General features: G+C 43.6%; 1 protein-coding gene across 2 annotated transcripts in view; it reads left to right on the forward strand.

Moving 5' to 3' along the window:
- The window catches only part of slc12a5a (solute carrier family 12 member 5a), a gene marked incomplete at both ends in the record, with an annotated part of 140,143 nt that overhangs the window by 20,969 nt on the left and 95,001 nt on the right, over positions 1–24,173 (forward strand). The gene's annotated exons all lie outside the window — the stretch shown is intronic.

Below are 24,173 nucleotides of genomic sequence, written 5' to 3' on the forward strand. Positions count from 1 at the left end.
AGAGACGTATATTGCGTTATATCAAGGAGGTAATTAAATGCACCTTGCAAACTATTATCCAATGAGCATATTTCCAGCACTCAAACACTTTAAATATAGTTTAAAAGTGCCCATAGTCCCCCCTTTCAAGTCCTCACATCATGATGAATGAAAGCGAAGACAAAGGCGTGAAATGCAAGCGAAAGCACAACTGGTCCCAGGACGAATTGCTACTGAACTGATTATAAACTTAATACAATAAATCATCTAACAAAAAATGATTAGATCAGGTTATTCCTGTTTGTTGGGGTTGTATTGCATCCCGCACTTATTCAACCACAAGTTTGATACCCTTACGATTTATCTCTTTATCAATTCGTAGTCCTCCATTGTCCCCAAAACATTTTGTCTGGCTGCAGCCATTTTCAGATTCTTTGTGACTAGGTCTTACTGAGTTAAGAGTCCTCTCAAGGACTTTTAAGCTCTCCTAGACTTAGGTGCTACTTTTAGGCCTCAAATACATCGTGAATTGCTCTTAGTAAAATAAATTAGAGGTCCCTAATTTAAGACTGACACACCCCTTATTTTTTAGCAGTTTCTCCTAAATTCACCACTTTTGAGCTACTTTTAGCCCTAAGATTCTTTGTGAATAATTATTATCCATTTTGTGTATTCATTTGTGTTTGCAGATATTTGTGAACCTACAAATGTGTGCGATCAATCAAATACTTGTATGTATTTGTAAAAATGTTGAATTTTAACCAAATTGAATCCAAATTGAACCTGAAGTGCTTCATTTGCAACCACTAATCCAAAGATAATGTTGTCTGTTATTCTGAAATGAGAATGATTTGCATGGAAACGAGATACTCCCTGGACTATTTTTGTGCATCGCTGTTTGCATTTCACCTTCATATAAGAGGCAAATATGTCCAATGTTAATGGCCTTCCGCTCATCATCAGCCTCTGGGAGAAGATGTGTACATGTGCAGAAAAGAGCCCACTTGGCCTCCCCAGGACCTCATAGCCAACAGATGGGTGGGAGCACAACCATGGTTTCTCAGTATGAGATGTATTTGCCAGGAGAAAACAAACAGTATCTTCAATCCCACCCACAGAAATTTTGGGCCAAGGAGTTAATACAAATATGAACAAGGCGTTTGCTGGCTTAGAATCAGACTGTGATTAATAGTGAGAATCTCTCACTATTAATGATAACTCTTACTATTTTTCAATATTTTATTATGAAAGAGAAGGCATACATTAAGCGAACATTTTAGCTCATAGATGCAGTTTTAATATGTGCTGCTGTATATTCTGTACAACTTAAAATGAGGAGAGGGTCGTTACAGTGCCTCCCATCTTGTACAGTGGGGCAAAAAAGTATTTAGTCAGCCACCAATTGTGCAAGTTCTCCCACTTAAAAAGACGAGAGAGGCCTGTAATTTTCATCATAGGTACACTTCAGCTATGAGAGACAAAATGAAAAAAAAAAATCTAGAAAATCACATTGTCTGATTTTTAAAGAATTTATTTGCAAATTATGGTGGAAAATAAGTATTTGGTCAATAACAAAAGGTCATCTCAATACTTTGTTACATGCCCTTTGTTGGCAATGACAGAGGTCAAACGTTTTCTGTAAGTCTTTACAAGGTTTTCACACACTGCTGCTGGTATTTTGGCCCATTCCTCCATGCAGATCTCCTCTAGAGCAGTGATGTTTTTGGGCCTTTGCTGGGCAACACGGACTTTCAACTCCCTCCAAAGATTTTCTATGGGGTTGAGATCTGGAGACTGGCTAGGCCACTCCAGGACCTTGAAATGCTTCTTAAGAAGCCACTCCTTCGTTGCCCGGGCGGTGTGTTTGGGGTCATTGTCATGCTGAAAGACCCAGCCACGTTTCATCTTCAGTGCCCTTGCTGATGGAAGGAGGTTTTCACTCAAAATCTCACGATACATGGCCCCATTCATTCTTTCCGTCACACGGATCAGACGTCCTGGTCCCTTGGCAGAAAAACAGCCCCAAAGCATGATGTTTCCACCCCCATGCTTCACTGTAGGTATGGTGTTCTTTGGATGCAACTCAGCATTCTTTCTCCTCCAAACACGACGAGTTGAGTTTTTACCAAAAAGTTCTATTTTGGTTTCATCTGACCGTATGACATTCTCCCAATCCTGTTCTGGATCATCCAAATGCTCTCTAGCAAACTTCAAACGGGCCCGGACATGCACTGGCTTTAGCAGGGGGACACGTCTGGCACTGCAGGATTTGAGTCCCTGCCGGCGTAGTGTGTTAGTGATGGTAGCCTTTGTTACTTTGGTCCCAGCTCTCTAGAGGTCATTCACTAGGTCCCCCCGTGTGGTTCTGGGATTTTTGTTCACCGTTCTTGTGATCATTTTGACCCCACAGGGTGAGATCTTGCGTGGAGCCCCAGATCGAGGGAGATTATCAGTGGTCTTGTATGCATTCCATTTCCTAATAATTGCTCCCACAGTTGATTTCTTCACACCAAGCTGCTTACCTATTGCAGATTCAGACTTCCCAGCCTGGTGCAGGTCTACAATTGTGTTTCTGGTGTCCTTTGACAGCTCTTTGGTCTTGGTCATAGTGGAGTTTGGAGTGTGACTGTTTGAGGTTGTGGACAGGTGTCTTTTATACTGATAAGGAGTTCAAACAGGTGCCATTAATACAGGTAACAAGTGGAGGACAGAGGAGCCTCTTAAAGAAGAAGTTACAGGTCTGTGACAGCCAGAAATCTTGCTGGTTTGTAGGTGACCAAATACTTATTTTCCACCATAATTTGCAAATAAATTCTTAAAAAATCAGACAATGTGATTTTCTGGATTTTTTTTTTCATTTTGTCTCTCATAGCTAAGGTTTACCTATGATGAAAATTACAGGCCTCTCTCGTCTTTTTAAGTGGGAGAACTTGCACAATTGGTGGCTGACTAAATACTTTTTTGCCCCACTGTATCTGTTTCAAGGGAACGCCAAACTTGGGTAGCTTTAGAGAGATAGGGTATGAAGCTGTCCCTTCAATTTTTCTTCTTTGGTTCATTCTATAATTTGGGCGTCTTTAAAAAGCATCTAAAGCAATTCCCACTACCCCATTACCTCGGTCCGGCACAGCATTGCTCTTAATTTTTCTCTGAATACATTTAGAATTACTTCTATTTCTATATTTGCTTTAAGGAGCGGTGCTGGAACCACCAAAATGATTGAAAACAAGCTGAGAAGGAAGGAACAGTACAACACCACTGTATCAAGGGACTGCTGTATGGCCTTCTAAAATCAAGACCCTCTTTAATCTTTGCTCTGCCTACAGAGGCTGCTCAGCAGGAAGCTTTTATCATTTTTATCAAAAGCCTCCCTTGTTTTTGGCTGTACGTGTGTATGCAGGTTTGTTCCATCCTATGCAGGCAGGCCACACTCCACTAACCATGAACTAACCATGCACTAACGTGCACAGCTTTGACATTTCAAAGGCTTTAGGGTCCCCGATCAAAAGTATCCTTTTTATTTTCTCGCTATTTGATAAATCTGCTAAAAGGGTTGACTGATAGTCCATTCTTGTCATTTTAATATTTGAGCATGCCATTTATTTTCAAGCAGGGAGTGAGCCCAGTGAAGCACTTTGGGTCAATCTCAAAGATGTATATATGTGAAGGACTGTGAAGGAACTATATATTTCACCGCACACATCCCCTATCTCTTTACACGTCAACTCATGCATAGTGTACACTCACGGATGAACACACACACACACCCGTACATAGTGCCTTAATCTGGTGATTTGAACGTAAAGAGAATATCCAAGGAGCTCCTTTTTTAAGCTTCTTGAAGCATCGGAGCTTCCTGAAGCTACCAGTATACATCAATTGGCTCATTTTTCTGTTGGCTCAAGAGCATCGTTAAAAGTGGTATGCATATTTATGTGTGTATATATGTCATGTGAATCCATTTGGTGGGGCTAGGTTTATATTCAAGACATTGGGATTAGCATGGATCACTTTAAGATAAAGGTATACACTCTTTACACCTTCAATTAAAGGGGCAGTTGCAGAATTAAGTAGCTATCTAGTGGAACGAGATTGGACAAGTGTGTTTTAATTACTGTATTATCCCATGAAAATCAGAATGGTGTTTTTGTCACCTTTAAGTGCTTAATGAGCTCTTTGTAACTACACAGGAAGTGGGTCCTCTCCTGCGGGGGCCGCCATGTGGCCCCGCCCTCTTCCTCAGTAGCCAAGAACAGATTAAAAGCTTGGATGAAAATGACATCACTTTGGAAGTGTCCACTAGCACTTGTGCCGATTGGCGATCATTTACATTTACATTTAGGGCATTTAGCAGACGCTTTTATCCAAAGCGACTTACAATAAGTGCATTTGTTACAATAAGTACATTTGTCATAAGAAGTGAAACAATATATCGCTGTCGGTACAGTAAAGACGTTCATAGAACCAAGTGCAAGTATTACAATCGCTAGGCTAACCCATTCCCCGTGTAAAGCAGCGATAGCAGCTACTGTAGATGCTACACAATTAAGTACCTTGAATAAGTGCAATGTGCAAGTGCCAGGACGTACAACATTCAATGGTGGCTGTGCATTGGTTTCTATGCAGAGTCGAGATGAACTCTGAACAGGTGAGTTTTGAGTCTTTTGCGGAAGCTGGTGAGCGACTCTGCGGTCCTGACATCGGTAGGGAGCTTGTTCCACCACTGAGGTCCCAAAACAGAGAAAAGTTGTGACTTTGCTGATCGACCTTTGCTTGCTCTTAGCGATGGCGGTACCAGACGTCCAGCTGAGGTAGTTGAGCGGAGGGATCGAGCTGGGGTGTGTGGCTTTACCAATGCTTGGAGGTAGGCAGGGGCAGTTCCATCGACTGCCTTGTATGCCAGTACCATCATCTTGAATCTGATGCGAGCTATTACAGGGAGCCAGTGGAGGTCTCGGAAGAGGGGGGTTACATGTGAAGAGGGGGGTTACATGTGAAGAGGGGGGTTACATGTGAAGAGGGGGGTTACATGTGAAGAGGGGGGTTACATGCGATCCAATCGTATATTGGCGATTGAAGGGAGGATCGGATCGTTAGTTTTTCCTACGCCAATATTAGGGTGATTTGAACTATTAAATTTACTTACTATCAGAATTTACCCTTTAAACAGAGCCCATTACACCTGCCTTATTCAAACTTGTCTTAAAAATAATATTTGAATGAGGCACAGGTTGTTCAGACTACTTCCTTACTGGATAATAGCAAGTAACAAACGCAGTCATAGCGTTGAGTTGTGAATGTTTTTCTTTTTATATCTTTCACTCGATGTTAGGTGAGTGGAGAGATAATAGGCAGGAGGTTCAGAGCTGCGTTCAGATAGTCCTCATGGGCTCTGTAGAATCTGAGCCCTACTGTGCATTTAGAGATGTTGCTGTTGGAGCAGAATTTACCTGTTAATCAGCACCAGTGACGAGGGGATTTCAGAACCAGTTTGTCGTCTCTTTGCCATCAATCTGACACCCGAATCCCTGCTCTCCATATGCCTGCTGCTCACCAAAACTTTGCACTTCACTCCATTAGAGTAGTTAATGTCACGAATAACTCATTACATATTATTTATGTTTTTTATATTTTAAATGAAATAATCCATGTAACTTTAAACGCAGTTTACGAACCTCAGATTAATAGGATATCGACAAATGCATACAAATCCATGTGTAAAGGCACCATGTATCACCATCACATCATTAGTGCAATCCCTCTGAAGATTAGAGTTTGCCATTTGCAATCTTTTACAGCCAATTGTTGTAAGAACGGCGGTCAAATAGCCGGTGGCGTCCTTTCTCAAACCTCCTCCATTACTTAGACAAATAAAAAACACACCATTGTTTTGTTTTTCCATCAAGAGGAAGAGGCATGATTTGATTGTTTAGCACCCGCCGCCGTCTCTCCCCATCATTTTTGTAAACCAAACAGGGTAAACAAAGTCATTCAGCAACATAATGCCTGTGGCAATCAATTCTTACACGAGTAAGGTCTATACAAAAGCCCCTCTGCCATCGTTCAATAAGAGACTGCTGCAGGAATAAATTGACATTGTGAATCTCTCATAGATTAGGGCCTAGTTCTTTCCTTCCTCTTCCCCCCCTCCTTGAGTGAAGTTTCCTCCTGCACAATCAAGCCAGCGGAGCAGAGAGGGGACGACCGTTGAAGAGATTCTCAGAGGCAAGAAGGTCTTCTTGCAACTAGCTGGCAGTTCAAGAGAGGCAAGTTTGGGTGAAATAGAACAGTCACAATAATCGGTGGTTGCTACCTCACCCTTTTCTCTCAAATGCACTTGATGTTCAATGCAAATTGAATGTTAATGCAGTACACAACACGTAACTGGTTGATACCAGGGTTGCATGATGACAATTGGTTTGTCAAACAAGATTATTAATTTTCACTCCCCTTCTTTCTGTAGTGGGACCGTAGTGGATTGTTTTATTAGGAGAAATATCCTCTCGTAATCTGTATAATGTTCTTGGGCAAATACACAGTGAATGGGATTTTGAATTTTCCAGAGGTCTTTCTGATCTACTACGAGCAGATGCTTTTGTAATACCAGGGTAGCACACATAGTGCATTTTATTAAAGGTTTCCTCCTCCCAGGCAAAGAACAGGAATTCAGGCCAAGTTCAGCCTGTTGATATTTCTAGAACAAAATGTCCCTTTCATTGATGCACGTTCCAGAAGGATCCGCGGGGATCCCGCTTATACAAGGCCTCCTTCATCTCCCCTCCGCTCCTCTGTGTGAATATTTGATGGAGGGAAAGAGCTTACCACTCATCCCCTGTATCTCTGTGGACATGGGGGATAAAAGCCCCACGCTCCTGCTCTCACTTTCTCCAAAGACTTAAATGGTATTGTAACTCCACCACCACCCACTGTCACCACCACCCAGATCCCACTTGACTCGCAGTGGTTCCTTTTTCGTCTAGTTTTGAAACTCGATGACGGGTCCGTCTGACTTCATCAGACCCAGATCGGCCATCACCGTTGCAACAACATTGATCTCAGAGGTCATGACAAAAAGGGCAGGGGGGGGGAGAGACACTTCATGTCATTATCAACAGTGTTATGCTGTCGCTTCAGTGCCCCACCGCCCATTTTTTCTTTCTCTTTTGTGTATTATTCATTAGGATGACTCCTGGCCTGCTTTCCGGGGCTATTTTTACAGTGTGTGCCCTGCACATTAACTCTCCCGATCCTCCCGATGCTCCCAACAACGCCTAGCTCTCCCAGCCCCCCACCTCCATCTGGGCGAGGGATTATTCCCCTCACTTTCCCACTCTCCGGCTCGGCCCTGTGGGCTCCTCAGGCGCGTTCTACTTCCCTCCTCTGTCCGTCCACCACATCCCCCCAACCTCTTTCTGACTCCTTTCCTCTCTCACCGTCCGTCCACTAGCTTCATGTTGACCCACTCTCACCCACTCTGACTGTTGTTTTCTCTCTCTCCCTCCTATCTTTTATTTCTTTCAATCATTCATACTTACTCATCTACACGAATGGTAAGAAGTGGTGTTTGCCTGCAGAGTTAGCGACCTGGACGACATGCATTGGCCAGAAGCTAACAATTAATTTCCCTGAACCCTGCCGTTCCATTATTTGTAATAATGGCCTATGATAGACCTCATAAGTGATGTCATGATGACTCCGCCTACAATCTCAAAGTAAATTCTCTATGGGGAGAAATTATAGCTAACAACTGTTCTATGGTAATGAGTCGCACAAGCTTCTCGCTATGGCCACTGCCGTTTATGGGCAGTCACTTATGAAAGCTTGTATAAGTTGAAAAGAAGCAGAAGTAGAAGTTTGACCTGAACCATGGCGTTTGGTCTCTGTGATTAGTAGGCCAAAGCCAAACTGCTATTCTGCCACTACCAAACAGATGCTAATATTCATATGGGAGACAGTTTCCCATTAAAAAATTCTGGCCAAGGGTTTGAAACAGCCGTCACATGCTCCAAATGTCCTTTCCAAAAGGGAGGCACAGATGCAGCTTAATCACAGTTCTGGTCTGTAGTTTAAAGAATGAGATATGAAATCAAATTGCAACCAGAGCGTCAAGATTTGTCCGCAAGAAAGTGTTACCTAAGATTTGAATGTGTCGACGGACAGAATGATTGCACAAGGGTATGTCTAGCTGGATTAATCTGCAGTGTTTTGCATTCCAACCTTAGTTTAACGATGTGAACCAGTTGCTTCACACACAGGAAGAGACACAGTGACGCTGCCTTCATGTGCTATGGAAAAGATGTTCACCATGTTCACCATCCCGTTCACCATTTGTGAACGGGAAATCACTAGTGCGTTGTGTTCAAGTGCTTTTGTGGTCGTAAGGAAATGAAACATGGCGGACCCACAGATCCTGACCTGTTACTTGGGTAAAACAATTTTAGACCGCCTCATTCATCTGCTACAGCAAGAGGAGGATTTATCAAAACACAACCAGAAAATAATATGCTGTGTATTTAAGATAGATATTTAATAGAAAGAAGAATTGCAGAGATTTCTGCGTTGCTCTCCGCAATCTTGAAACAGTCAAAGGTTATCTCATCTCGGCAGCTTGCGTAGCCAAATATTCTACGAGCTCTCCAGTGGAAGTTACGACATGAGGGGGTATTCACATCGGCTTTTGATATATACCATAATTTCCATAGCACATGAAGGCACCAAGAGAAACGGACACACAATCAGCCTTTATTCATTTTTACATTGGGTTCTGGTCCTGGTTCTAATGGAGACAATAAATGCCACCTAAATGCCTTTTCAGTAAAAGTTCAACATTTGGAATTTGGGACACCCTAAATAATGTAATAATTTCTATTCTACCACATCATTTCATATTACTTTGTCTTTTGCGTATAACTGAATCTGCTCATAGTTGGATTTTGGAGAAGTTGGATTTTGTTTATTTTGTCAGTAATAATATTACACTGTAATGTAGTTATTGCATTCTAGTAAATGTATTTTTATATATATTTTCTATTTTATTTTTGTCGCGCATATCTTCTCTTTCTAGTATATTATGCCCAACTGGTAGTTGCCGGCGACTTATCATAAGAATTTCTGTGCTCAGTCTGACTTTGTTTGTTTGTTTGTTGTTTGTGTGCATCTGATAAATAATGATTTGAACTATAACCCTGACCCTGAATTTTGAATTGTGTTGAATGAGTTTACCCATTTATTTGTATTTTCTAGTTTTGCCTTTCTGTTTATTGTAATCATGGAAAGCATGCAGCCATCTATAACTCTCTAACCCTACTTTATCCCAATGCTGCTCTCTCTGGGCCATTCTGAGCTCACTAAACATTGGCTTTCTGGATGAATAGCTTACCAACACACATGCAACAGCTGATTGGGAATTTAGTGGATATACGATATCCATTCAGCCAAAAACAAATACAAAATCCAGTGATATGTTCAACAATTATAACTTCAGTCAAATCTGATTAAACAATAAGCTTTATTCGCAAAATGCTTGATGCATAAATTGTCAAGTCAACTGTTGTGTTCCAGCTAGCCAAAGTCGTTTCTGCACACAGTAAAAATGTTTGGATATCCAATACTTAAGACTTCAGGTTGTGTTGGTATGGGCAGTGATGAAGGGTTGTCGTTCTTAGATTGTCAAAAATAGAGATCATCAGAGAAGATAACGGAACATCATTTGTTATAGATGTAGTATACAACGCAGCCCGGAATGATCTAAATGATCAACTTTGACCTGAAACAGACAAGACCAATTCCACCTTTGGATTTGGTCTTCTGGTGAATCCAATGGGTTATTTTGGTGTTCTTCATCTATATATTTTTGCAAATGTTGTGGTCAGTTTGGTATGCCCACAGCCGTGTTCTCTAAAAGTAGCTCAGGGAAAGTGAATGTTTGCATGTCCGTGCCTCTCATCCACGTGCTTGTTCTTACAGAAGTGATTAATGAGCCTGTGTACAGGAGTTTCTAGTTTAGAGTTCAGAGTCACGATGGCTCATCTGCAGGCAGCACTGGGAGGCTCATACACATGAAGACACATGCTTGCAAAAAAGTACAAACCAGTATACACACAAGAACACCCAAAGTCTGACCACCATATCTCTCATCTACCTCAATGCATGAATGTGTTCTTGACCACACAGCGATGACAGTTCAATCTAACATTTATGCAGAAAAACAACATTGTGTTGCTGAGTTTCTTCCTCCGTGCTTGAAGGCACTGACCGATTCTTCTGGCCTCTCCCTATCCATCAATCTTTGAAGAGGTGGCATTGGAGGAGGTTTTGCGTATGTGCACACCTACACACATAAGGACTTAAAACGACAACAAAGGGCATTTTTTGTGAGAAAACACTGCTTCTCCTGTTCCAACACATCTTTCTATTGTTTATCTCTCTAATCTACTTCTCTTCATCCTGTCTCTATCCAAGTAAGGCATTACTAAGGACATAGGCCTAACTAGTGTGGGGGCTTCAGAAAACCCCTATTACATTTAATTTGAACCTACGCTATAGGCCTAAATGATGGATGCTACGGAGCATGGAGATGAGGGGGCTGTAGAATATCGTGTTCACTGGCCTGATAAATAGCTTGCTAAATTGTCTTTAGAAGCCTCTGTATTTCGGTTCTCCTAAAAAGGAAGATGTTTGTTTTTTGTCAAAATAGTTTGCAGTTCTTACTTAATTAAGGTGTGCTATTTTTGTTTGGTCTAATGTGTGTATTGCATGTATTTTTCTTATTTCTTTATTGACATCACACTTTGTTCATCACTTTGTACAACATTAGTTGCACTGGGTGAGTTATAAATGGACCAATTTGCCTATAAACTAATTATTAAATACAGTTATAAATTCAGCTGAACTCGTTTCAGACAACTTCTTCGGTGGGTGTTTGAAAAGGCAGAAACACACGATTGACACCCAGGCCTTTTTTATTGATTTTAAAACGGCCCTTTCCCTCCCTCCAAAACGACCCACTGTCTTGCACCAAACCGTCATTTACTGGGCAGTTAGTAACGCATTACACGCCTCGCAAACAAAGATTTGTCAAAATGTCAATCGCTTGTTGCATTGTCTGTACCCTTCTGCCACATAGTCCAAACATAGCTGATTGTGTTTCATGGCTCTAGTCACACTTATAGTTGACTAGATCATTACATCAACATTATACATGTGCATTATATGCCCCCAAAAGGATGCCTGACGGGGAAGCGTCCCGGTAGAGGGAGCAGTAATTAATTCTGTCTGTGGAGTCCCGGCCTTGTTAGCGCCGCAAGGCCGCTATTCACCACATAGGTGGATCCTTTGAAATGACATTACACCCACGCCACGTTGTTTGCACTAGCGTCATAACTAACACATCATCCTGCCTCTGGAGAGTCGCGCCGCAAGGTGAGAGCTCTCGGGACAAATGTGTTGGTCCCTTTTGTCTTGTTCTTTTCTGACACATACTTCTCCACTCCTTGGGTCTTCTTCTGTTGTCGTGCTTTTAGGGGTTGCTGTAATGTACCCAACCTCTACTACTTCCTCCACCAGTTTGCTTCAACTGCATCCAGTCATTCTCCGTCTCTCCGGCTGCCTGTTTGTCTCTCTCTGGTTGCATCAACTCACCTTCACTGTGATACGTCACTGCCATTTTGTTCTGTCACTTCACTTCACTTCACACACACACACACACACACACACACACACACACACACACACACACACACACACACACACACACACACACACAGACAGAGGCGTCTCCACTCGCTTTCACCTACATCCAGGCACACACACCCACACACACACACACACACAAACGCACACTTGGAGTCGCACACAGACTCTCATCCTTCACCTGCTCTGCTGAGTCAGCTGGTCATACAGGTTTGTATGTGCGTCGCCGTGGGAACAGGTGACACCGCGGGGGTGTGACGGATGACCTCGCCATGTCTCTTTCTCTTCCAATCACGTCTGAAGCGCTGCATCCCCTGGTTAGTTTGGAAACTCAACCGTCCAGCTAAAATAAATACATAAAACAAAACCGATAAGGGCTCAGTCAGGGCTGTCTATTGAGGGATCTGCAATGTATCACTAAGATGTTTATTGTTCAATGAAAGAGTGCTTTCAGAAGACGTCTTTGATGTAAAATATAATTACAGCACTAGAATTGGCAAGCATAGCATGGATAGTATGGTAAAGCATAGTATGGTTAACAGTAACAGATTATTGGCATTAGTCCTTCATTTTGGTGTTTTCAATGTTTATTATAACATAGGTCTAGCAGCATTACCATAAACTACTTTTCTAAGGGATTAAATAAACAGTTGCAAATTAGTCAACTGAATTCATGTGTTAATTGAATCTGTCTGTCTCTCTCTGTCTGTCTCTGTCCCTTTGTCTCCGTCTGTCCCTCTGTTTGTCTCTCTGGCTGGCTCTCTCTTTGTTTGTCTTTCTCTGTTTGTCAGTCTCTCTCTCTATCTGTCTCTCTCTATCTGTCTCTCTATATCTCTCTCTCTCAGTCTGTCTCTCTCTCTGTCTATCTCTGTCTTTGCCCTTTCTCCAATTATAATAATAATTAGCATGTGCAGCAGGTCTGGAGGTCTCTACTTAATTCAGGGCTCTTTAATTCTGCAGAATTACACTCACACACTGTGCGACCGAGATGTTTGAAGGACATGTTGCCAAACAGAGGTGAGAACTAAGTGTCGCCATAAGGACCAGGTACGTAAAGCAGCATGCCATGACGCCCCCGTCCAGATGCTGTTGTACTCACCAGCCCTCCCCCTGATCATGGACCTTTTATCCTCTCTGAATGTTGCTAACGATTGTTTTAATCTTGTCGTCCTGCATTTACACCGAATAAAACAGCTCACCAATTATAACGCAGCCCTGCAGTTTGACACGTGACGCTGCTTTTGATTGACGTCTCCAGAATGTACGCACTTTGCGATCAGGCAGATTCGGTCTTTGAGTAATTGACAACATCTTTGACACGCGAGACAGTTAATAGCATTTTCCTCTTTGAGTAACACAATTTGCATAGAAAGGAGCGATCCTGCTGTCCTATTTGGCCCCCAGCATCATTGTCAAACGCTCCGGACAAAATGGAGTGTCTAGCTTTTGCAATGTGTCCAGGTTAATAATTGGGGGTATGTGGATTTCCCATCTACTGGCTGCAACCTGCATCATACACCCCTAATTCCATCATTCACAGGATGGGGTCCTAATCTCATTATCTGTGGTCAACAGAAGGGATGGCAAGGAGTTGAGGGGGGGTTGGATGTGATCTGGAAGTGGGGGGTCATTGAGGAGAAGGGAGTTTACAGAGGATGAGGATCTCTGCGGGGCAGATTACCTCTAAATGATCCACTCAGAATAGGGCATTATCACCTATCACGAGCTAGAGGTGTCCATTGATCCTGTCAGATTGTCCCTCCAGTGATGTGTGTGGAAGTAAATCTGATAAATCATTATCAGCCAGCTCATAATGAGAGGTGTGGAGCCGACCAGCATGGAGCAAACACGCACCACGCGTGCTATTCCTGCTATTTAGAGAGCGTGCGTGTGTTTGGATGTCTCCGTGTTCTATTGGGTGTTGTAGTGAAATTCACATTAAAATGGATGTGTTACAGGAAAAAGAGGAGCGTAGAGTATACAGTTTAAGTGATGTCTTGTTTGCTGAGATTTCTTTTTTATCCATCAAATTCCGAAAATGGAATTCTTTACAGGCCTCTGCAATGCATAAAAATGAGTTCATATATAAACTGCATATTGTGTATCAAAGACTGTATCCACACACATGATTGTTCCTTAGCTCAAAGGTTTGTGGCAGTTTTTAAAAACATTCTGTGTCAAGCCTTGTCCATGGAGATCTCTTCCACACTATCAAGATTTAGCTCTCTTTTGTTCCCAGGGCACTCTGTATTACTGTCCCAACCTTATTCCTCATTTCCCTCTTCCAATCCATCTGTCCTGTCCTTTTTTGGCAGACTTTTCACATTCCATTTCCTTTATCTTGCATACTCTCTAGCCCATGTCCCTGATGTTGTCTTAATAACTCTCCATTTCCCCCATCTGTCCCTTCCTTCCTACCCTTAATGCTATTCAACCAAGCCTCTGTAATCACATATCCCTCCCTAGTTCAGGGTTATTCAGCTTCCTTCAATTTTTCGTGTGTGTGTGTGTGTGTGTGTGTGTGTGTGTGTGTGTGTGTGTGTGTGTGTGTGTGTGTGTGTGTGTGTGTGTGTGTGTGTGTGTGTGTGTGTGTGTGTGTGTGTGTGTGTGTGTGTGCGAGTGACCATGGTGGGTTTATTTGTACTGGGCATGCTCCCCTGGGAGAAAATGTTGTACTTTTTAAAGTTAATGTGGTTCTCTGGTGCACTTTGAGGGCAAAATGAAGAGGCTAGATCTATGAATAACTTTGTGCTCTTGTCAAAAGGTTGTGAACTAGTAAACAATTGAATGACATTTACATTGCACAGCTATCTTTGTTGTATACGGGAATCGGTTATCCGATTGTGATTGTTAGTGCTTAGCACTTCTATGAACATCCTCACTGTACCGATAGCGAAATATCGTTGTTTCACCTTCTTCTGACAAATGATATTGGCTAAAAATAGCTTGATCGGAGAACCCCAAAAGCGCCTATCAAAGAAGCCGATCACGTGACGTAAATCACCGGCATGCTGAGCGCACACATCTGATGGCGCCCGTGATGGCAAGCCGTCCGCCTCGCTCCTTCACTGTCGCGTCTGTTTTACTGCTCCTACTTCTTTTTGCCTTCCGATCTGTATCCACTCTGCCAAACCCTCCTCAACCTCAGGGCTTGGTCAGAGACCCTGTTGCCATCCGATCGCCCACTTTTCGACCAGCAAACACCGGTGCTGGCAGATAGCCCCGATCACCTGCGCTGACTGCCTGCTGTCTCTCCCCGGAGGGATCGCGACCAAAAGTCTTGCTCCAACAGATCCTACGGATCCGAACACCGACGCTGGCCGTCGTGCCCACTCCCCCAGAGAAAGCGTTCTAGAAGACTTGGGAAACGCACCGGTGGGATTGCCCGACTCAAAGCTCACCTGAGAGCCTCTTCCTCGGCTGAGTCACACCTCCGATTTTCTCCCCCTGCCCAGTTCGTATGCAGCCGATGGATCCGCCCTGTCTTCCCGGAGCCATCGCCGCTGCTTGCTCCAATGGACCCGCTACCCTGGCGCAGCTTAAAGCTGGAACCTTGCGGAGAGAGTTTATTTGCATCCAGCCTCCCGACGCCGGATCCGTCTCGTCCGCCTGGTCCGCTGCCCTTCCTGTCGCATCGCGGACACGTCATCAGAGCGCTGCCACCGTGGTAAGGAATATCACCGGAAACATCGAGAGACCGCGGCATGCTGTGTGTGATGGAAGGCGGGGAGTGGATTCCAGCCTGCTCTGTCCCATCCAGAGGTCTACTGACCACCAATCCCACATTAAAACTGAACTTTTTAACGCCCATTCCCTGTCAAACAAATCAAGCCTGATACATGATCATATTCTTGAGAAGGATATTGACCTGATGTGCCTCACTGAGACCTGACACCAACCCAAAGTTTTTTCATCATTAATTGAAGCTTGTCTATGGAAGTAAATCTGTGCCATCGGATTTTGAAAATAATAAGCCATTGAATTCTAAGCACTGAATATTTATGCATTGAAATAACGTATCTGGATTTTTTGCCTCTGAATATCACTCTTTACATAATGCACACCGTTTTTTTTTTTTTTTTACTGCAGTATGAAATAAACAATGAACTAATGCCTGTACATGAAGTGTGTGTGATTGCAGTGACTTGGCTGGATTTACATGCAGCGTAGGGTAATTGTAGTGGTTAAGGAGCCCAATTTATTAGGCTACCAATTTGGGGCAATCCGAGGTCCCTTTGCCTGCGTTTGGTGTGGTGCTGGGGCGATCTTAAGCCCGCTGCTCACTGTGGAACGAGAGCGCAGAGCCTACAGTATTTGGCAACTGAAGCGGCAGCAGCCTGTAGTTCCAGTGGAAGCACGGCGTGCCTCGGGAAGAAACGCAGCACCCTGCTTTTAATTTGTCATCCTCATATCTGTATCATGTCACTCGGTGCGGAATAGTGTTGGCTTTGTGCACTCGTTGCGCTCTTGTTATGCCACCACTGAGGCATATCAACCGTTTTGCTCACCGTTTAGCCACTTAACGTGCGCCCGGTGTCACAAAACGAATACCCCCAATCCGAGTGATCGATGACGATACAAACGTTATAAGCTTGTGCATGTTTCCGCACGTGAACGGCTTCATGCCTGTCTACGCTTCAAACTTGTGCATGTTGCAGAAAATGTGCAACAGCGCCCCCTGGGGTCACACTTTTCGTTGGGTTGCAGTATTCTGTGTAACACCCGCTCGCTCTCCTTGCTTGACCGCAATCTAGCATCTAGGATCGATTGCTCTTCCTTGGGTCCCCCGATGTTAACGCTGCATTTCATACATTGACTTTTACAGCTGACTTTGGCATGTTGAATTTAGGGACGTTGAAAATATTTAAGTTTAATTTTTTTAACATTGAATATTTGATTTAGATTTTTTTAACATTGAAATATAACGCTGAAAATGATTAAAAAAAAAAATCCAGATACGTTATTTCAATGCGTAAATATTCAGTGCTTAGAGGCTTTTTATTTTCAAAATCCGATGGCACAGATTTACTTCCATAATTGTCCCCCTGGATACAGTTACCTGCAGAGGGCTTGCTGCACTGTTGGAGGTGGTGGCCTGGCGGTAATTTACTGCGACACTCTCAAGCTATCTCCTCTGTCTCTACCTGATGTGTCCTCTTTTGAATATCTGGCCTTCAAATCAAAGCCTCCCTCCAAGATCAATGCAGTACTGATCTACTGGCCGCCCAAACCACACCCATCCTTCAACGCAGAAATCCACGACCTCCTCACCTCCCTCTGTTCTCTATCCTCCAATAATATCATACTTGGCGATATGAATATTCACATTGACATCCCTCCTACCCGTTGGCATCTGATTTTCTTAAAGGGGAGATAATGTACCACCAGGTGTGAGTGTGATTAGCCTTACAAGCCGTTTCAAAAATCTGCCCCATAAGACATCGCTAGTGGGCGTGTCCACCTAGATCTGTGCTGGATAGATCAGTCTACTAGCCTACCCAGTGGACTGTAGTAAACGTTGCTCATCTATCCAGCACAGATCTAGGTGGACCCGCCCACTAGTGATGTCATATTGGGCAGATTTTCGAAACGGCTTGTAAGGCTAATCACACTCACACCTGGTGGTATAATATGTCTCCTTTAATCTGCTGGTCTGTATCAACCTCCCACAGCATGTTTTTGCACCTACTCACGCCAGGGGGCGCACTTCAGACCTGGTTATCTCTGACTCTCCTTCCATCAAAAATATGTTGGTATATGAGCTGGGTGTGACTGATCCCAGCATCATCTCAATGGGCATCTCCTGCTCGTCCGCTAAACAAGCCTAAACGTGATATTCATTTGCGCAATATAAAAAACATCAAACCTGCCATCTTGTACTCTGACCTCCAACTGCTGGCCTCAGTCAACCATCCTTCAGCCAACAAATCGGTCTAGCGCTACAACTATTCTCTTCGCTGCCTCCTGGATACACTCTACTGCCCCCCTCAAAACAAGAACTGTGTCTTTCTCTCGCACCTCCCCCTGGTTCACAGATGACCTGCGCAAGATGAAGGCAGCTGGCCGTGCCATTGAGAGGCGTGTCAAATCATCTGGCCTGGTGGTACACAAGCTGGCCTACAAACATCACCAGAAGGCCTACGCAGCGGCCCTTAAAGAAGGGCCGCTGGAGTAATCTCTTACTCCAACATCATCTAAAAAAATTTAAATTTCAAACAGCTGTTTTCCACCATAAACCACCATCTCCTCAATCCCAAAAACCAAACCCATACAGAACCCACAGCAAAACACTGCAACAGGTTTCTTGTATTTTTCAAAGACAAGATCAATTCCATCCTGTCTCAGCTCCCAGGCTCCCTAGCTCCATCTGCCCACAACCAGCCCTTTTCAGCACTTTCGCTACAGTCACACAGATCAAAGTTGAGGGTCTCATAATAAAGATGAAGCCTTCAACCTCACCCCTTGACCCCCCTCCCTACAGCACTCATCAGATCTAACCTGTCTGCCATAAGCCCTCTCATCACACAAATAATAAACCACTCGTTAAACTCTGGACATGTCCCACCCTCACGCAAAACTGCTGTTTTGAGTGAGGGTGTTCTGAAGAAATCCAACCTCAACCCAGAATCCCTCTCCAACTGCCGGCCCATCTCAATCTTCCATTCCTGTCCAAGGTGTTGCTGCACACTTACAGGAAAATCTACAACGTCATTCACTGTTTGAAACATTCCAATCTGGTTTCCGCACTGCCCATAGTACAGAGACAGAATTGTAAGGGGTAACCGATGACCTTCTCATCTATGCTGATTCTGGATCCCCCTCCCTGCTCATCCTCCTCGACCTTTCAGCGGCTTTTGACACTGTCGACCACCATATCCTCCTAAGCCGCTTCCACACCAACATTGGTCTCCGTCACTCCACACTGGACTGGTTCACTCGTACCTAGCTGACAGGACAGAGTACGTCAGCCTGGGATCTGCCAGGTCCCAAACAGCCCCCGTCACTTGTGGTGTTTCCCAAGGATCTGTCCTAGGACCCCTGCTCTTCATTTTATACATGCTGCCACTGGGTCGGGTCACCAGCCAACACAGCATTTCTTTTCACTGCTATGCCGATGACACTCAGTTGTACCTGCAAACCGACCCCAACCTACGCTCTACCCCGGTCCCTTCATCATCTTCTGCTCCCTCTGCACCATAAGAACTTCACGATCAGGCTCACTTGTGGCTGACACCCACACTGGGATGATGGTGGACGTATGAGTGTCTTTGACATGCTGGAGGACTCTATTGGATGTTACTTCAAGTGAGGTTCTTCCTGCCCTATCCTGTGACCGTTCAATCTTGCGTCCATTTGGCATGTCTCTTGCATCAGGCATTGTCGACATCCTTCCTTCCTTCCTTGGTGCGATTATCATGGAGGCAAGTCGGGTGTATTTTCTCACACGTTTTGCAGATCATTCTGTTTTTGCAGTCCTTTGAGTGGTTGCCAGGCTTCAGACAGCCAAAGCACAACCCAGAAAATTCCATCCATGAATTTATAACACTTGTGAAGAGTGTGCCCTGTCCTTTCACAGAACACACAGCTTGTGGCGGCAGCCTTTTCGTCTGAATTTGTTGCCAATACCTTTGCTCCAGGACCTCTGTTCCTTGGATCCTTGCTCTTCTCACTTTCAACTAGTTTTAGAGCATGGAGGGATGATATCGGGTTGCAGGCGATTTTTTTGTTCTGTGCCTAGAAGGAAATTACTCTCTATGGCCCTTTACGCAACTCCACCCACATACCTTCGCAGGTAATATCTTCTCTTCATGTTTTTCCGGTCAATCAGTGTATTAAATTAAACCTTCCAGTCGTTGAATCTGAGTGGATCGCCGTTGAACGTTGATGGTTCAGGTATAGGAAGACGACTCGCGCTGATGGAGTCTGCCAACACTTTCACGAGGGCTGCAGTGGTATCTTTTTTGTTATGAAGTGGCATAGCTTGTGGTCGAGGGTGATGCTTTGACAGGTTACTTTCCTGTTTGACCTCTTTCTTCTCCTCCTTCAAGGGGACATGTTGATGGAGCAGCACTTCCACTACTTCATCTGAGCATTCATTCTGCTCATATACAGTGGGGCAAAAAAGTATTTAGTCAGCCACCAATTGTGCAAGTTCTCCCACTTAAAAAGACGAGAGAGGCCTGTAATTTTCATCATAGGTAAACCTCAGCTATGAGAGACAAAATGAAAAAAAAAAATCCAAAATGTCTGATTTTTTAAGAATTTATTTGCAAATTATGGTGGAAAATAAGTATTTGGTCACCTACAAACCAGCAAGATTTCTGGCTGTCACAGACCTGTAACTTCTTCTTTAAGAGGCTCCTCTGTCCTCCACTTGTTACCTGTATTAATGGCACCTGTTTGAACTCCTTATCAGTATAAAAGACACCTGTCCACAACCTCAAACAGTCACACTCCAAACTCCACTATGACCAAGACCAAAGAGCTGTCAAAGGACACCAGAAACACAATTGTAGACCTGCACCAGGCTGGGAAGTCTGAATCTGCAATAGGTAAGCAGCTTGGTGTGAAGAAATCAACTGTGGGAGCAATTATTAGGAAATGGAATACATACAAGACCACTGATAATCTCCCTCGATCTGGGGCTCCACGCAAGATCTCACCCTGTGGGGTCAAAGTGATCACAAGAACGGTGAACAAAAATCCCAGAACCACACGGGGGGACCTAGTGAATGACCTCCAGAGAGCTGGGACCAAAGTAACAAAGGCTACCATCACTAACACATTACGCCGCCAGGGACTCAAATCCTGCAGTGCCAGACGTGTCCCCTTGCTAAAGTCAGTGCATGTCCGGGCCCGTTTGAAGTTTGCTAGAGAGCATTTGGATGATCCAGAACAGGATTGGGAGAATGTCATATGGTCAGATGAAACCAAAATATAACTTTTTGGTAAAAACTCAACTCATCGTGTTTGGAGGAGAAAGAATGCTGAGTTGCATCCAAAGAACACCATACCTACAGTGAAGCATGGGGGTGGAAACATCATGCTTTGGGGTTGTTTTTCTGCCAAGGGACCAGGACGTCTGATCCGTATGATGGAAAGAATGAATGGGGCCATGTATCGTGAGATTTTGAGTGAAAACCTCCTTCCATCAGCAAGGACACTGAAGATGAAACCTGGCTGGGTCTTTCAGCATGACAATGACCCCAAACACACCGCCCGGGCAACGAAGGAGTGGCTTCGTAAGAAGCATTTCAAGGTCCTGGAGTGGCCTAGCCAGTCTCCAGATCTCAACCCCATAGAAAATCTTTGGAGGGAGTTGAAAGTCTGTGTGGCCCAAAAACATCACTGCTCTAGAGGAGATCTGCATGGAGGAATGAGCCAAAATACCAGCAGCAGTGTGTGAAAACCTTGTAAAGACTTACAGAAAACGTTTGACCTCTGTCATTGCCAACAAAGGGCATGTAACAAAGTATTGAGATGACCTTTTGTTATTGACCAAATACTTATTTTCCACCATAATTTGCAAATAAATTCTTTAAAAATCAGACAATGTGATTTTCTAGATTTTTCTTTTCATTTTGTCTCTCATAGCTGAGGTATACCTATGGTGAAAATTACAGGCCTCTCTCATCTTTTAAAGTGGGAGAACTTGCACAATTGGAGGCTGACTAAATACTTTTTTGCCCCACTGTACTTGCTGTCGTGCCTTGGCAGCCTTTAGCTTCCTTAAAGTATCCATTCGGTCTATTTGCCTGCGCTTGGCCTCTAGAACCCTCTTCCTCTCTGATTCTTCAACTTCGAGGACCCTCTTCTTCTCTGATTCTTCAGCTTCGAGTTTTTCAAGTTCTTCGATATGTCGTTCCTTTTCGAGCAGAACTTGAAATTCGGCTTCATTGGCAGCAGTTCAGCAGCGGCGTATTGCCTGTGTGAAGAAGACTGACTTGAACATCTGGACGTGACTTTTGAGCTTCTTTGAGAGCATTGGGCAGAGAACTTCGAGGACTTGGTGTGGTGAGATTTAATGCTCATCTTATCTGAGGCTGCAGTCTTGCTCACAGATCCTGTCTCTTTAACGCCTTGTTCTTCATCCACTTGACATTTACCCTTTTCAGTTTTTAGATAACCTCTTGCAGTTTTGATTATCTTTTTTGTTACTGCTTCACAGGTGTCTACTCAGCAACGTGGGTCATGGTCTGGAATGTCGATGTGTCTTAGCTCTTCATAAACATCATTACGATTCTTTGGAGCATTGCTGACCTTAGTGATGTGTTCATTCAGCAGGTCATTTGAGCATTGACCACTCAGCGTACCTTAGGCATCGTTAATGATAGTCTTCCACTTCTCATAGCTCACGCTGAAACGATCTGCCACCTTTCTTACTTGCTCGTGCAGTTCTTGGCCCTTTTCCGTCAATTTACAAACTCTTTGGCCTCTTTGTGGCTCTTGTGAGGAAGTGGGGATATCAGCTTCAATGCCTTTGGTTGTTTGTGGTTGTGCTTCTGTGCAGTGCTGCTTCATGTCATCATCACTGACACCTTCTTCGTCACTCTCAGGGGCTAGCTAAAACTCTGACATATTACTTGGGTAACTTTAGTTTGGTTTGAATTCAATAAAATCATTAGCTTAGTAATTAACTCAGTAGTAAAGTTAAGTTCAGGGTAGCTTACAATATTTTTGAGGTATTTGTTTACATCTGTATTTAACTTGAATCATAAACAAATAAGGATATTGCCTCTTGCAAAGGTAAGCTACAGATACATTAAACACTTGCTAAGTAACAGCAATACACTTTTAAGTTCCCAGTAATACAGTTGTCTCTTAATTTAGTGTTATTGGTTTAAAATAACTTTTACAGTGTCACCAATATTCACAATCTCAATATCAACACAATGTGAGTATCAATGCACTTCAATATAATTAGAAATGGTAAACATCAAAGTAAACATCAACTTGTTGTATGAAAATAAAAATAAAGTTTCAGTCTCTTGTGCACTTAAAGTCCTTTGGTTTAAATAAACTGTTATGGAAAATGCACAAATTATCTCAGTCTCTTGGGCAAAACACTTAGGTGCACACTAGTTGCAGCAAAGTTCACGCTAAGGGCAACTTAACCGTCCTGTGGGCTTGCTCTTCTTGCGTTGACGGTGGTAGAAGATACACACGCGAAATGGAGATGGCCAATGCCGCCTGTTGCATCTTCCTCAGCTACTCATGGAGAGCAGTCGAGTTCTCACTGTAGCTCCCAAGTAGTACACATGAGGCCATAGGTCTTTGTTAGGAAACAGGGTTTATTTTCCAGGTCGAACCAACCCGTGAGAACTGGGTTTAAAGAGAAAAATAATTCAAATAAATAAATACAATTGACAATATGCAAATGTCCGGTTTTCAGCAGCACAACAGGTGTTACATTTACACCAAAAAACACTACACACACCTCACATACAGTCCGCAACTCAATCTTAACTTGTACATTTACAAACTTAACTAACATATACATATTCACGACTTTACATCGTATGCAAATAACCATCACGCACCAACCATACATTGGAATGCAACACAATACAATCGTCCACGTTCTTCATAGACATAAATAAAAGATAAACATACCTCGTCCACTGCTAACTACTTAAGGAGGGAAAAGGGTGCTGCTGCTTTCTCGCTGTTTTGCAAGGTACGTCGCTAAAAGGTGTGGTGTAGGAAACATATGCCGGCGGCAATTAGTTACGCCCCAATGCCATCATAAACAGTAGGAACAAAAAACTAGAGGTTAACAAATCAAACAAACTGCCAATGTGCGGCAGTTACATACTGCATCAACAATCTCCATGTACAGGACCTTGAATCAAGCTGGGATGTACGAAACAGCTTTTAAAAAGCTATTTTTCAGGGGCACCGACGCTATGCAATAAGACGGTGGCATGAAGAATCGCGGGGCGTCACGCCGACGAGCGCTGGCGTACGTCTAGCCACCGCCAGTGTGGGGTACTCCATTGAAATAAATGGGGGCAGTTGTTGTGACGCGCCGTACGCCGCCGTGTCTGTTGGGCTTTATACTACCAATGCAACACAAGCCAGTTGCCTGGAGACATTTCTAAGACCTAAGGAGCTATTCCCTGGCAAATATCACAACCTGCTTGAGAAGCTGGTCCTGGATCATCACAGGCCATGTTCCCATGTGTAGGAGATGGTGTGATCAAGAAATTTCATTTTAGTCCTTAAGATTCTTAAACAACAATCTACTGTAGTAACTATTTGTATTGAGGTTTTAGGAGTTACTCCCTCCTTCTCTGGGTAATGGTTAGGTATGTATTAATTATAATTGTCCCCCCCCCCCCCCCCAGTGAAAATGTCAGTGTAGTGCTGAGTAGCCTATAGGAGCGCTGTTGCAGCGAGGGATGGAAATAGAAACAAAGGTCAACATGGCATCAAATGGCCTAATGCGATAACCATAATGACCTAACCTTTGCTTGGCCACGCATATCTCTTATGCTTCACGG

Source organism: Pollachius pollachius, assembly GCF_949987615.1.
Source record: "Pollachius pollachius genome assembly, chromosome: 8".
Classification (NCBI taxonomy): Eukaryota; Metazoa; Chordata; class Actinopteri; order Gadiformes; family Gadidae; genus Pollachius; species Pollachius pollachius.